Source organism: Botryllus schlosseri, chromosome 3 (assembly GCF_051294905.1).
Source record: "Botryllus schlosseri isolate E-star chromosome 3, Bs_hap1, whole genome shotgun sequence".
Classification (NCBI taxonomy): Eukaryota; Metazoa; Chordata; class Ascidiacea; order Stolidobranchia; family Styelidae; genus Botryllus; species Botryllus schlosseri.
The window spans coordinates 34,419,757-34,434,553 of NC_137238.1; the positions used below are offsets into that span (position 1 = coordinate 34,419,757).

The 14,797-nt window shown below is 41.5% G+C and overlaps 13 non-coding genes across 13 annotated transcripts; all 13 read right to left on the reverse strand.

Annotated features, from left to right (window-relative positions):
• Window positions 1–2,265: 2,265 nt before the first annotated feature.
• Trnae-uuc (transfer RNA glutamic acid (anticodon UUC)) lies at window positions 2,266–2,337 on the reverse strand. The gene has a single exon. It is a non-coding gene; the product is annotated as a tRNA-Glu (tRNA).
• A 341-nt stretch (window positions 2,338–2,678) lies between these two features.
• Trnae-cuc (transfer RNA glutamic acid (anticodon CUC)) lies at window positions 2,679–2,750 on the reverse strand. Its single transcript has one exon. It is a non-coding gene; the product is annotated as a tRNA-Glu (tRNA).
• Window positions 2,751–4,008: 1,258 nt separating this feature from the next.
• Trnae-cuc (transfer RNA glutamic acid (anticodon CUC)) lies at window positions 4,009–4,080 on the reverse strand. The gene has a single exon. It is a non-coding gene; the product is annotated as a tRNA-Glu (tRNA).
• Window positions 4,081–5,346: 1,266 nt separating this feature from the next.
• Trnae-uuc (transfer RNA glutamic acid (anticodon UUC)) lies at window positions 5,347–5,418 on the reverse strand. Its single transcript has one exon. It is a non-coding gene; the product is annotated as a tRNA-Glu (tRNA).
• A 341-nt stretch (window positions 5,419–5,759) lies between these two features.
• Trnae-cuc (transfer RNA glutamic acid (anticodon CUC)) lies at window positions 5,760–5,831 on the reverse strand. Its single transcript has one exon. It is a non-coding gene; the product is annotated as a tRNA-Glu (tRNA).
• Window positions 5,832–7,097: 1,266 nt separating this feature from the next.
• On the reverse strand, window positions 7,098–7,169 carry Trnae-cuc (transfer RNA glutamic acid (anticodon CUC)). The gene has a single exon. It is a non-coding gene; the product is annotated as a tRNA-Glu (tRNA).
• A 1,266-nt stretch (window positions 7,170–8,435) lies between these two features.
• Trnae-cuc (transfer RNA glutamic acid (anticodon CUC)) lies at window positions 8,436–8,507 on the reverse strand. The gene has a single exon. It is a non-coding gene; the product is annotated as a tRNA-Glu (tRNA).
• Window positions 8,508–9,773: 1,266 nt separating this feature from the next.
• On the reverse strand, window positions 9,774–9,845 carry Trnae-uuc (transfer RNA glutamic acid (anticodon UUC)). Its single transcript has one exon. It is a non-coding gene; the product is annotated as a tRNA-Glu (tRNA).
• A 341-nt stretch (window positions 9,846–10,186) lies between these two features.
• On the reverse strand, window positions 10,187–10,258 carry Trnae-cuc (transfer RNA glutamic acid (anticodon CUC)). The gene has a single exon. It is a non-coding gene; the product is annotated as a tRNA-Glu (tRNA).
• A 1,266-nt stretch (window positions 10,259–11,524) lies between these two features.
• Trnae-cuc (transfer RNA glutamic acid (anticodon CUC)) lies at window positions 11,525–11,596 on the reverse strand. The gene has a single exon. It is a non-coding gene; the product is annotated as a tRNA-Glu (tRNA).
• Window positions 11,597–12,862: 1,266 nt separating this feature from the next.
• Trnae-uuc (transfer RNA glutamic acid (anticodon UUC)) lies at window positions 12,863–12,934 on the reverse strand. The gene has a single exon. It is a non-coding gene; the product is annotated as a tRNA-Glu (tRNA).
• A 341-nt stretch (window positions 12,935–13,275) lies between these two features.
• Window positions 13,276–13,347, reverse strand: Trnae-cuc (transfer RNA glutamic acid (anticodon CUC)). Its single transcript has one exon. It is a non-coding gene; the product is annotated as a tRNA-Glu (tRNA).
• A 1,266-nt stretch (window positions 13,348–14,613) lies between these two features.
• Trnae-cuc (transfer RNA glutamic acid (anticodon CUC)) lies at window positions 14,614–14,685 on the reverse strand. Its single transcript has one exon. It is a non-coding gene; the product is annotated as a tRNA-Glu (tRNA).
• Window positions 14,686–14,797: the final 112 nt, after the last annotated feature.

Genomic DNA, 14,797 nt, shown 5'->3' on the forward strand with positions numbered 1-14,797 from the left:
TCAGTGTGCATTGTGCATCTTTACATCACCTATGCTCAAATGGGTGTCTGATTTCAAAGACTGCTCCAAGTCGTCGACACCTTCCTATCTTTTCATTGTATCGCAATCTTTTGGTGTAGTGATCTGATAAAACTGTTAATAAACCGATGTGAACCAACTTAAATCCGTGCATAATGTGCTGTGCGTGTACATTGTTCATGATTGAGCTTTCATGCGAACACATACTAATTCGAATTTGTCAAATATGCCAAAACGTCTTATCTTCTCACGATTAGACGGACAAACACCCGTTTTCCTCCGAAATTACATTGTTTGTGTTTTTTTCCCCGTGGCCTTGAAACCTTGATTCCCCTTATCGCAGCGTACAGAACATAGTAAAAAGCTAAGAACGTTGCTAGAAACAACACATTTCCGAAGTCATGATCATCCCACATCATCATCACAAAGTGTAATGGAATCGGTATGGTCGAAACACACCAAAATATCTTTAGTGTGATGGATAACAGGCATTATATTGTTCTTGGTCACATAAAAAGTACATAGTTGAACTTTTGTCAAAATGTAGTACGTAATGACGTAATAATGAGTGATACTTGAATAGGGGAGATGTGGTACCGATGAGACACTGGGACCGAAAATACTTGAAAAATTATCTGTGATAATCCCATGATTACATTACGCGACTTTGTCTATACAATGGCATGCTGGCAGAATGTTTCCTCGCATGCAAAAAACTTCGACCTGCGTGAGTTATGGGGTCTGTGACAAATGATTTACATTTTAGGGGGTGCAAAGTAAATTTGAATCGACATATACATTTTTCTATATCACCTTCCAGACTAACAAACTAACAAACCCACAATAATTTTTGATGTGAATCGTCGGGCTTGTATCAGGGTATATAATGGCACATATTTGTTGAATCAATACCATCCTCGAGTGGACTATTTACAATTCAATTACAATGATTATAGGGTGGGGAGTCTAGGGATGGTGTGAACGTGAGGTTCACCTTCGCGTTCTGTGAGTGAACCTCGGAAATTAAGAGGTTCACGTTCACAAACGAACCTTGGTAGGTTCTGCACTGTGAACCTTTTTAATATATAACAATTTTCGCCTCATCATAACATCTTTGGTTGAAATTTATTGTATTTCTTGACCCGCAATCACACAATATTAAGAGTGACATACTCTACAAAGAGGTAGCCAGCAAATGATGCTTATTCCACGAATCAATGAAATAGATATCGTTGCCTGATTTAACAAATCTAGCAGGCATACAGGGCCAGGGACAATATTGACTTCATAGGTTTATTGTATCATTAAAACCAAATCCATGCAATTGGGGATTTGGCTACTGCTGTATAACTTGTTAATGGGGTAATATCGGTAGCAAGTATAGAAACCCGTTTTACACTCTGCTCAATATCAACTTAGCAATACTCAGACGCCGAATGCATTGTCCGGTCTAGCATAGACCGTTAAGGCGTAAGCTTATATCCCCTTGCAAGTCCTCATCGAAATTGTTGGCAAAGCGACGGAAGATATTGATTTTATGGGATTATTATGTCATTTGATTGCCCCAGTTGATACATTTACCGACGTTTAAAACGTCAGCATTGTGGCATTATGTGGCCCGAGTCGCCGCTAGGCATCGTGAACATTAATATAGGCCATCACTTTTCTGAAATGTATGGTTGGAATTAGCAATATGACGTCACGTGACGTCATGAGGTTCACGTTCGCGTTCACACAGAACCTTTCAAAAATGTTGTATATGATGTATATACAATATGCATCACTCAAAATTGCTGGGAACTGATTTAATCCATGTTTCTTTGAGGTACCGACAAATTTACTATGTGCTGTAAAAAGTCTACTGGATTGGTAGTATAGGCATGTTCTAATTTTGCTATGCACGATTGAAAATTACTGAAAATGAATTTTATAACCCATGATCCCGAAAATGATTCTAAGTGCATGTTGTAGTTTCGCGAAACTTGAAATAGTTTTCCCACAGACCGGGAATCAAGCCCGGGCCGCCTGAGTGAAAGCCCGGAATCCTGACCCCTAAACCATCTGGGAATGATCCCGCAACAAAAAATACCTGACTTCAGATAACGTCATTGAGCTAAAAGTGCTCTGTGAAAGTTTACCGGATTTGAACAGTAGATCAGGCTTGTGTTTTAAAATCGTTTTGCATGACCCAAAATTGCCGAAAACGAATTCATAACTTGTTTATAGTTTCGATAGCGAAAATCGTGGTTCCCAGACCGGGAATCGAACCCGGGCCGCCTGGGTGAAAGCCAGGAATCCTGACCCCTAGACCATCTGGGATTACGACGGGGAGGACAGTATGATTAAATTCATAACTGCATTGTTCTAAAACCTCACTGTGCTCTATCAATTTAGATACGCACCACCCAAAATTGCTGGAAATTTTTTTAATCTGTGGCACTTTTTCGCGGTACCGAAAAGTAGTAATTCCCATGAACACATTGGAGGAGCTTCGATGGCATAAATTCTGATTTACCGCATATTTTGTGTGATGAGGTGTATATATTTTCAAGTTTTGTGATCTCTTCACATTTTTGAATCCACTATATTTATTATTATTTTGTCGGTACAAAAATTCCATTCCATGGTATCGCTTCGCTTCGCGATAACAAAAATACATTTTCCCAGACCGGGAATCGAACCCGGGCCGCCTGGGTGAGAGCCAGGAATCCTGACCCCTAGACCATCTGGGATTACGTTACGGTAACAGAATAGTTTAAATCATAATTGCATTTCTCTAAAGTGGGGTGTAAGAGATTTACTGGAATGTTAGTATGCAATTGAATAATACACACATATTGAAATAAATCCGGATATTTTCGGCCGACACTTGTCAGGGGACACTAGGAATTGCCAATTTTGTGTATTGATTTGTAACATGCAGTAGTATTCGTAGAATATGCATCACTCAAAATTGCTGGTAACTGATTTAATCCATGTTTTATTTGGAGGTACCGACGAATTTACTACCCCTGCAACCTAGAATTGAACGCGAGAGGCCTCTGGTAAAAGTCAGGAATCCTAACCCCCACACCATTCGTGACTGCGTCACGACTTAGAATCCATAATTGTATTGGTCTAAAATGCAACATAAGACACTTACTTTTTAACATGCATATTATAGTAAACTTCGGCAAAATAATTTCGGTGCATGTTGTCGTTTCGCTACCAGTTCGGGAATCGAACCGTTTTCGTGATTTTATTCAAGTGTGTAGGCCTACACCCGGGCCGCCTGGGTGAGAGTCACGACCGCTAGACCAACTGCGATGGCGTTGGTGGGATGGGATGGTAGAATATGTGAGTGCATTGCTCTAAAATGCACTGTAAGACATTTCCTGGACTTGTAGTATGTTCAAATTGGGAATGCATCACCAAAGATTGATGGCAATGGTTTTGCTTCGCGGTAACAATGAAAGCATTTCCCAGGCCGGGAATCGAACTCGTGCCGACTTGGAGAAATCCACAAATCCCAACAGATATAGGTCTACCATCTGATATTGCGCCGGCGAAACATAATGGTTGACTTCAAAACTACATTGGTCTAAAATGCGCTATAAAAAGTCTTCTGTATTGGTATAGTATAGGCATGTTCTAATTTCGCCATATGCACCATTGAAAATTGATGTTAATGAATTTTACAATCCATGATCCCGAGAATGATTCCAGGAAAATAATGTAAGTGCACGTTGTCGTTTCGCAAAATTTAAAATAGTTTTCCCGCAGACCGGGAATCCAGCCCGGCCGCCAGAGTGAAAGCCAGGAATCCTGACCCCTAAACCATCTGGGAATGCTCCGGCAAAAACAAATACCTGACTTCATTGCGCTAAAAGTGCTCTGACACGGTTTATCGGATTGGAACAGTAGGCCACGCTGGTGTTTTAATATCGTTTTCAATGACCCTAAATTGCCGAAAACGAATTTATAACATAGTTTCGATAGCGAAAATTATAATTCCCAGACCGGGAATCGAACCCGGGCCGCCTGGGTGAGAGCCAGGAATCCTGACCCCTAGACCATCTGGGATTACGTTACGGTAACAGAATAGTTGAAATCATAATTGCATTTCTCTAAAGTGGGGTGTAAGAGATTTACTGGAATGTTAGTATGCAATTGAATAATACACACATATTGAAATAAATCCGGATATTTTAGGCCGACACTTGTCAGGGGACACTAGGAATTGCCAATTTTGTGTATTGATTTGTAACATGCAGTAGTATTCGTAGAATATGCATCACTCAAAATTGCTGGTAACTGATTTAATCCATGTTTTATTTGGAGGTACCGACGAATTTACTACCCCTGCAACCTAGAATTGAACGCGAGAGGCCTCTGGTAAAAGTCAGGAATCCTAACCCCCACACCATTCGTGACTGCGTCACGACTTAGAATTGAAAAATCCATAATTGTATTGGTCTAAAATGCAACATAAGACACTTACTTTTTAACATGCATATTATAGTAAACTTCGGCAAAATAATTTCGGTGCATGTTGTCGTTTCGCTACCAGTTCGGGAATCGAACCGTTTTCGTGATTTTATTCAAGTGTGTAGGCCTACACCCGGGCCGCCTGGGTGAGAGTCACGACCGCTAGACCAACTGCGGTGGCGTTGGTGGGATGGGATGGTAGAATATGTGAGTGCATTGCTCTAAAATGCACTGTAAGACATTTCCTGGACTTGTAGTATGTTCAAATTGGGAATGCATCACCAAAGATTGATGGCAATGGTTTTGCTTCGCGGTAACAATGAAAGCATTTCCCAGGCCGGGAATCGAACTCGTGCCGACTTGGAGAAATCCACAAATCCCAACAGATATAGGTCTACCATCTGATATTGCGCCGGCGAAACATAATGGTTGACTTCAAAACTACATTGGTCTAAAATGCGCTATAAAAAGTCTTCTGTATTGGTATAGTATAGGCATGTTCTAATTTCGCCATATGCACCATTGAAAATTGATGTAAATGAATTTTACAATCCATGATCCCGAGAATGATTCCAGGAAAATAATGTAAGTGCACGTTGTCGTTTCGCAAAATTTAAAATAGTTTTCCCGCAGACCGGGAATCCAGCCCGGCCGCCAGAGTGAAAGCCAGGAATCCTGACCCCTAAACCATCTGGGAATGCTCCGGCAACAACAAATACCTGACTTCATTGCGCTAAAAGTGCTCTGACACGGTTTATCGGATTGGAACAGTAGGCCACGCTGGTGTTTTAATATCGTTTTCAATGACCCTAAATTGCCGAAAACGAATTTATAACATAGTTTCGATAGCGAAAATTTTAATTCCCAGACCGGGAATCGAACCCGGGCCGCCTGGGTGAAAGCCAGGAATCCTGACCCCCAGACCATCTGGGATTACGACGGTGAGGACAGTATGATTAAATTCATAACTGCATTGTTCTAAAACCTCACTGTGCTCTATCAATTTAGATACGCACCACCCAAAATTGCTGGAAATTTTTTTAATCTGTGGCACTTTTTCGCGGTACCGAAAAGTAGTAATTCCCATGAACACATTGGAGGAGCTTCGATGGCATAAATTCTGATTTACCGCATATTTTGTGTGATGAGGTGTATATATTTTCAAGTTTTGTGATCTCTTCACATTTTTGAATCCAGTATATTTATTATTATTTTGTCGGTACAAAAATTCCATTCCATGGTATCGCTTCGCTTCGCGATAACAAAAATACATTTTCCCAGACCGGGAATCGAACCCGGGCCGCCTGGGTGAGAGCCAGGAATCCTGACCCCTAGACCATCTGGGATTACGTTACGGTAACAGAATAGTTTAAATCATAATTGCATTTCTCTAAAGTGGGGTGTAAGAGATTTACTGGAATGTTAGTATGCAATTGAATAATACACACATATTGAAATAAATCCGGATATTTTCGGCCGACACTTGTCAGGGGACACTAGGAATTGCCAATTTTGTGTATTGATTTGTAACATGCAGTAGTATTCGTAGAATATGCATCACTCAAAATTGCTGGTAACTGATTTAATCCATGTTTTATTTGGAGGTACCGACGAATTTACTACCCCTGCAACCTAGAATTGAACGCGAGAGGCCTCTGGTAAAAGTCAGGAATCCTAACCCCCACACCATTCGTGACTGCGTCACGACTTAGAATTGAAAAATCCATAATTGTATTGGTCTAAAATGCAACATAAGACACTTACTTTTTGGCATGCATATTATAGTAAACTTCGGCAAAATAATTTCGGTGCATGTTGTCGTTTCGCTACCAGTTCGGGAATCGAACCGTTTTCGTGATTTTATTCAAGTGTGTAGGCCTACACCCGGGCCGCCTGGGTGAGAGTCACGACCGCTAGACCAACTGCGATGGCGTTGGTGGGATGGGATGGTAGAATATGTGAGTGCATTGCTCTAAAATGCACTGTAAGACATTTCCTGGACTTGTAGTATGTTCAAATTGGGAATGCATCACCAAAGATTGATGGCAATGGTTTTGCTTCGCGGTAACAATGAAAGCATTTCCCAGGCCGGGAATCGAACTCGTGCCGACTTGGAGAAATCCACAAATCCCAACAGATATAGGTCTACCATCTGATATTGCGCCGGCGAAACATAATGGTTGACTTCAAAACTACATTGGTCTAAAATGCGCTATAAAAAGTCTTCTGTATTGGTATAGTATAGGCATGTTCTAATTTCGCCATATGCACCATTGAAAATTGATGTTAATGAATTTTACAATCCATGATCCCGAGAATGATTCCAGGAAAATAATGTAAGTGCACGTTGTCGTTTCGCAAAATTTAAAATAGTTTTCCCGCAGACCGGGAATCCAGCCCGGCCGCCAGAGTGAAAGCCAGGAATCCTGACCCCTAAACCATCTGGGAATGCTCCGGCAAAAACAAATACCTGACTTCATTGCGCTAAAAGTGCTCTGACACGGTTTATCGGATTGGAACAGTAGGCCACGCTGGTGTTTTAATATCGTTTTCAATGACCCTAAATTGCCGAAAACGAATTTATAACATAGTTTCGATAGCGAAAATTATAATTCCCAGACCGGGAATCGAACCCGGGCCGCCTGGGTGAGAGCCAGGAATCCTGACCCCTAGACCATCTGGGATTACGTTACGGTAACAGAATAGTTGAAATCATAATTGCATTTCTCTAAAGTGGGGTGTAAGAGATTTACTGGAATGTTAGTATGCAATTGAATAATACACACATATTGAAATAAATCCGGATATTTTCGGCCGACACTTGTCAGGGGACACTAGGAATTGCCAATTTTGTGTATTGATTTGTAACATGCAGTAGTATTCGTAGAATATGCATCACTCAAAATTGCTGGTAACTGATTTAATCCATGTTTTATTTGGAGGTACCGACGAATTTACTACCCCTGCAACCTAGAATTGAACGCGAGAGGCCTCTGGTAAAAGTCAGGAATCCTAACCCCCACACCATTCGTGACTGCGTCACGACTTAGAATTGAAAAATCCATAATTGTATTGGTCTAAAATGCAACATAAGACACTTACTTTTTAACATGCATATTATAGTAAACTTCGGCAAAATAATTTCGGTGCATGTTGTCGTTTCGCTACCAGTTCGGGAATCGAACCGTTTTCGTGATTTTATTCAAGTGTGTAGGCCTACACCCGGGCCGCCTGGGTGAGAGTCACGACCGCTAGACCAACTGCGATGGCGTTGGTGGGATGGGATGGTAGAATATGTGAGTGCATTGCTCTAAAATGCACTGTAAGACATTTCCTGGACTTGTAGTATGTTCAAATTGGGAATGCATCACCAAAGATTGATGGCAATGGTTTTGCTTCGCGGTAACAATGAAAGCATTTCCCAGGCCGGGAATCGAACTCGTGCCGACTTGGAGAAATCCACAAATCCCAACAGATATAGGTCTACCATCTGATATTGCGCCGGCGAAACATAATGGTTGACTTCAAAACTACATTGGTCTAAAATGCGCTATAAAAAGTCTTCTGTATTGGTATAGTATAGGCATGTTCTAATTTCGCCATATGCACCATTGAAAATTGATGTTAATGAATTTTACAATCCATGATCCCGAGAATGATTCCAGGAAAATAATGTAAGTGCACGTTGTCGTTTCGCAAAATTTAAAATAGTTTTCCCGCAGACCGGGAATCCAGCCCGGCCGCCAGAGTGAAAGCCAGGAATCCTGACCCCTAAACCATCTGGGAATGCTCCGGCAAAAACAAATACCTGACTTCATTGCGCTAAAAGTGCTCTGACACGGTTTATCGGATTGGAACAGTAGGCCACGCTGGTGTTTTAATATCGTTTTCAATGACCCTAAATTGCCGAAAACGAATTTATAACATAGTTTCGATAGCGAAAATTATAATTCCCAGACCGGGAATCGAACCCGGGCCGCCTGGGTGAGAGCCAGGAATCCTGACCCCTAGACCATCTGGGATTACGTTACGGTAACAGAATAGTTGAAATCATAATTGCATTTCTCTAAAGTGGGGTGTAAGAGATTTACTGGAATGTTAGTATGCAATTGAATAATACACACATATTGAAATAAATCCGGAAATTTTCGGCCGACACTTGTCAGGGGACACTAGGAATTGCCAATTTTGTGTATTGATTTGTAACATGCAGTAGTATTCGTAGAATATGCATCACTCAAAATTGCTGGTAACTGATTTAATCCATGTTTTATTTGGAGGTACCGACGAATTTACTACCCCTGCAACCTAGAATTGAACGCGAGAGGCCTCTGGTAAAAGTCAGGAATCCTAACCCCCACACCATTCGTGAATGCGTCACGACTTAGAATTGAAAAATCCATAATTGTATTGGTCTAAAATGCAACATAAGACACTTACTTTTTAACATGCATATTATAGTAAACTTCGGCAAAATAATTTCGGTGCATGTTGTCGTTTCGCTACCAGTTCGGGAATCGAACCGTTTTCGTGATTTTATTCAAGTGTGTAGGCCTACACCCGGGCCGCCTGGGTGAGAGTCACGACCGCTAGACCAACTGCGATGGCGTTGGTGGGATGGGATGGTAGAATATGTGAGTGCATTGCTCTAAAATGCACTGTAAGACATTTCCTGGACTTGTAGTATGTTCAAATTGGGAATGCATCACCAAAGATTGATGGCAATGGTTTTGCTTCGCGGTAACAATGAAAGCATTTCCCAGGCCGGGAATCGAACTCGTGCCGACTTGGAGAAATCCACAAATCCCAACAGATATAGGTCTACCATCTGATATTGCGCCGGCGAAACATAATGGTTGACTTCAAAACTACATTGGTCTAAAATGCGCTATAAAAAGTCTTCTGTATTGGTATAGTATAGGCATGTTCTAATTTCGCCATATGCACCATTGAAAATTGATGTAAATGAATTTTACAATCCATGATCCCGAGAATGATTCCAGGAAAATAATGTAAGTGCACGTTGTCGTTTCGCAAAATTTAAAATAGTTTTCCCGCAGACCGGGAATCCAGCCCGGCCGCCAGAGTGAAAGCCAGGAATCCTGACCCCTAAACCATCTGGGAATGCTCCGGCAACAACAAATACCTGACTTCATTGCGCTAAAAGTGCTCTGACACGGTTTATCGGATTGGAACAGTAGGCCACGCTGGTGTTTTAATATCGTTTTCAATGACCCTAAATTGCCGAAAACGAATTTATAACATAGTTTCGATAGCGAAAATTATAATTCCCAGACCGGGAATCGAACCCGGGCCGCCTGGGTGAAAGCCAGGAATCCTGACCCCTAGACCATCTGGGATTACGACGGTGAGGACAGTATGATTAAATTCATAACTGCATTGTTCTAAAACCTCACTGTGCTCTATCAATTTAGATACGCACCACCCAAAATTGCTGGAAATTTTTTTAATCTGTGGCACTTTTTCGCGGTACCGAAAAGTAGTAATTCCCATGAACACATTGGAGGAGCTTCGATGGCATAAATTCTGATTTACCGCATATTTTGTGTGATGAGGTGTATATATTTTCAAGTTTTGTGATCTCTTCACATTTTTGAATCCAGTATATTTATTATTATTTTGTCGGTACAAAAATTCCATTCCATGGTATCGCTTCGCTTCGCGATAACAAAAATACATTTTCCCAGACCGGGAATCGAACCCGGGCCGCCTGGGTGAGAGCCAGGAATCCTGACCCCTAGACCATCTGGGATTACGTTACGGTAACAGAATAGTTTAAATCATAATTGCATTTCTCTAAAGTGGGGTGTAAGAGATTTACTGGAATGTTAGTATGCAATTGAATAATACACACATATTGAAATAAATCCGGATATTTTCGGCCGACACTTGTCAGGGGACACTAGGAATTGCCAATTTTGTGTATTGATTTGTAACATGCAGTAGTATTCGTAGAATATGCATCACTCAAAATTGCTGGTAACTGATTTAATCCATGTTTTATTTGGAGGTACCGACGAATTTACTACCCCTGCAACCTAGAATTGAACGCGAGAGGCCTCTGGTAAAAGTCAGGAATCCTAACCCCCACACCATTCGTGACTGCGTCACGACTTAGAATTGAAAAATCCATAATTGTATTGGTCTAAAATGCAACATAAGACACTTACTTTTTGGCATGCATATTATAGTAAACTTCGGCAAAATAATTTCGGTGCATGTTGTCGTTTCGCTACCAGTTCGGGAATCGAACCGTTTTCGTGATTTTATTCAAGTGTGTAGGCCTACACCCGGGCCGCCTGGGTGAGAGTCACGACCGCTAGACCAACTGCGATGGCGTTGGTGGGATGGGATGGTAGAATATGTGAGTGCATTGCTCTAAAATGCACTGTAAGACATTTCCTGGACTTGTAGTATGTTCAAATTGGGAATGCATCACCAAAGATTGATGGCAATGGTTTTGCTTCGCGGTAACAATGAAAGCATTTCCCAGGCCGGGAATCGAACTCGTGCCGACTTGGAGAAATCCACAAATCCCAACAGATATAGGTCTACCATCTGATATTGCGCCGGCGAAACATAATGGTTGACTTCAAAACTACATTGGTCTAAAATGCGCTATAAAAAGTCTTCTGTATTGGTATAGTATAGGCATGTTCTAATTTCGCCATATGCACCATTGAAAATTGATGTAAATGAATTTTACAATCCATGATCCCGAGAATGATTCCAGGAAAATAATGTAAGTGCACGTTGTCGTTTCGCAAAATTTAAAATAGTTTTCCCGCAGACCGGGAATCCAGCCCGGCCGCCAGAGTGAAAGCCAGGAATCCTGACCCCTAAACCATCTGGGAATGCTCCGGCAACAACAAATACCTGACTTCATTGCGCTAAAAGTGCTCTGACACGGTTTATCGGATTGGAACAGTAGGCCACGCTGGTGTTTTAATATCGTTTTCAATGACCCTAAATTGCCGAAAACGAATTTATAACATAGTTTCGATAGCGAAAATTATAATTCCCAGACCGGGAATCGAACCCGGGCCGCCTGGGTGAGAGCCAGGAATCCTGACCCCTAGACCATCTGGGATTACGTTACGGTAACAGAATAGTTGAAATCATAATTGCATTTCTCTAAAGTGGGGTGTAAGAGATTTACTGGAATGTTAGTATGCAATTGAATAATACACACATATTGAAATAAATCCGGAAATTTTCGGCCGACACTTGTCAGGGGACACTAGGAATTGCCAATTTTGTGTATTGATTTGTAACATGCAGTAGTATTCGTAGAATATGCATCACTCAAAATTGCTGGTAACTGATTTAATCCATGTTTTATTTGGAGGTACCGACGAATTTACTACCCCTGCAACCTAGAATTGAACGCGAGAGGCCTCTGGTAAAAGTCAGGAATCCTAACCCCCACACCATTCGTGACTGCGTCACGACTTAGAATTGAAAAATCCATAATTGTATTGGTCTAAAATGCAACATAAGACACTTACTTTTTAACATGCATATTATAGTAAACTTCGGCAAAATAATTTCGGTGCATGTTGTCGTTTCGCTACCAGTTCGGGAATCGAACCGTTTTCGTGATTTTATTCAAGTGTGTAGGCCTACACCCGGGCCGCCTGGGTGAGAGTCACGACCGCTAGACCAACTGCGATGGCGTTGGTGGGATGGGATGGTAGAATATATGAGTGCATTGCTCTAAAATGCACTGTAAGACATTTCCTGGACTTGTAGTATGTTCAAATTGGGAATGCATCACCAAAGATTGATGGCAATGGTTTTGCTTCGCGGTAACAATGAAAGCATTTCCCAGGCCGGGAATCGAACTCGTGCCGACTTGGAGAAATCCACAAATCCCAACAGATATAGGTCTACCATCTGATATTGCGCCGGCGAAACATAATGGTTGACTTCAAAACTACATTGGTCTAAAATGCGCTATAAAAAGTCTTCTGTATTGGTATAGTATAGGCATGTTCTAATTTCGCCATATGCACCATTGAAAATTGATGTAAATGAATTTTACAATCCATGATCCCGAGAATGATTCCAGGAAAATAATGTAAGTGCACGTTGTCGTTTCGCAAAATTTAAAATAGTTTTCCCGCAGACCGGGAATCCAGCCCGGCCGCCAGAGTGAAAGCCAGGAATCCTGACCCCTAAACCATCTGGGAATGCTCCGGCAACAACAAATACCTGACTTCATTGCGCTAAAAGTGCTCTGACACGGTTTATCGGATTGGAACAGTAGGCCACGCTGGTGTTTTAATATCGTTTTCAATGACCCTAAATTGCCGAAAACGAATTTATAACATAGTTTCGATAGCGAAAATTATAATTCCCAGACCGGGAATCGAACCCGGGCCGCCTGGGTGAAAGCCAGGAATCCTGACCCCTAGACCATCTGGGATTACGACGGTGAGGACAGTATGATTAAATTCATAACTGCATTGTTCTAAAACCTCACTGTGCTCTATCAATTTAGATACGCACCACCCAAAATTGCTGGAAATTTTTTTAATCTGTGGCACTCTTTCGCGGTACCGAAAAGTAGTAATTCCCATGAACACATTGGAGGAGCTTCGATGGCATAAATTCTGATTTACCGCATATTTTGTGTGATGAGGTGTATATATTTTCAAGTTTTGTGATCTCTTCACATTTTTGAATCCAGTATATTTATTATTATTTTGTCGGTACAAAAATTCCATTCCATGGTATCGCTTCGCTTCGCGATAACAAAAATACATTTTCCCAGACCGGGAATCGAACCCGCGCCGCCTGGGTGAGAGCCAGGAATCCTGACCCCTAGACCATCTGGGATTACGTTACGGTAACAGAATAGTTTAAATCATAATTGCATTTCTCTAAAGTGGGGTGTAAGAGATTTACTGGAATGTTAGTATGCAATTGAATAATACACACATATTGAAATAAATCCGGATATTTTCGGCCGACACTTGTCAGGGGACACTAGGAATTGCCAATTTTGTGTATTGATTTGTAACATGCAGTAGTATTCGTAGAATATGCATCACTCAAAATTGCTGGTAACTGATTTAATCCATGTTTTATTTGGAGGTACCGACGAATTTACTACCCCTGCAACCTAGAATTGAACGCGAGAGGCCTCTGGTAAAAGTCAGGAATCCTAACCCCCACACCATTCGTGACTGCGTCACGACTTAGAATTGAAAAATCCATAATTGTATTGGTCTAAAATGCAACATAAGACACTTACTTTTTGGCATGCATATTATAGTAAACTTCGGCAAAATAATTTCGGTGCATGTTGTCGTTTCGCTACCAGTTCGGGAATCGAACCGTTTTCGTGATTTTATTCAAGTGTGTAGGCCTACACCCGGGCCGCCTGGGTGAGAGTCACGACCGCTAGACCAACTGCGATGGCGTTGGTGGGATGGGATGGTAGAATATGTGAGTGCATTGCTCTAAAATGCACTGTAAGACATTTCCTGGACTTGTAGTATGTTCAAATTGGGAATGCATCACCAAAGATTGATGGCAATGGTTTTGCTTCGCGGTAACAATGAAAGCATTTCCCAGGCCGGGAATCGAACTCGTGCCGACTTGGAGAAATCCACAAATCCCAACAGATATAGGTCTACCATCTGATATTGCGCCGGCGAAACATAATGGTTGACTTCAAAACTACATTGGTCTAAAATGCGCTATAAAAAGTCTTCTGTATTGGTATAGTATAGGCATGTTCTAATTTCGCCATATGCACCATTGAAAATTGATGTAAATGAATTTTACAATCCATGATCCCGAGAATGATTCCAGGAAAATAATGTAAGTGCACGTTGTCGTTTCGCAAAATTTAAAATAGTTTTCCCGCAGACCGGGAATCCAGCCCGGCCGCCAGAGTGAAAGCCAGGAATCCTGACCCCTAAACCATCTGGGAATGCTCCGGCAACAACAAATACCTGACTTCATTGCGCTAAAAGTGCTCTGACACGGTTTATCGGATTGGAACAGTAGGCCACGCTGGTGTTTTAATATCGTTTTCAATGACCCTAAATTGCCGAAAACGAATTTATAACATAGTTTCGATAGCGAAAATTATAATTCCCAGACCGGGAATCGAACCCGGGCCGCCTGGGTGAGGGCCAGGAATCCTGACCCCTAGACCATCTGGGATTACGTTACGGCAACAGAATAGTTGAAATCATAATTGCATTTCTCTAAAGTGGGGTGTAAGAGATTTACTGGAATGTTAGTATGCAATTGAATAATACACACATATTGAAAT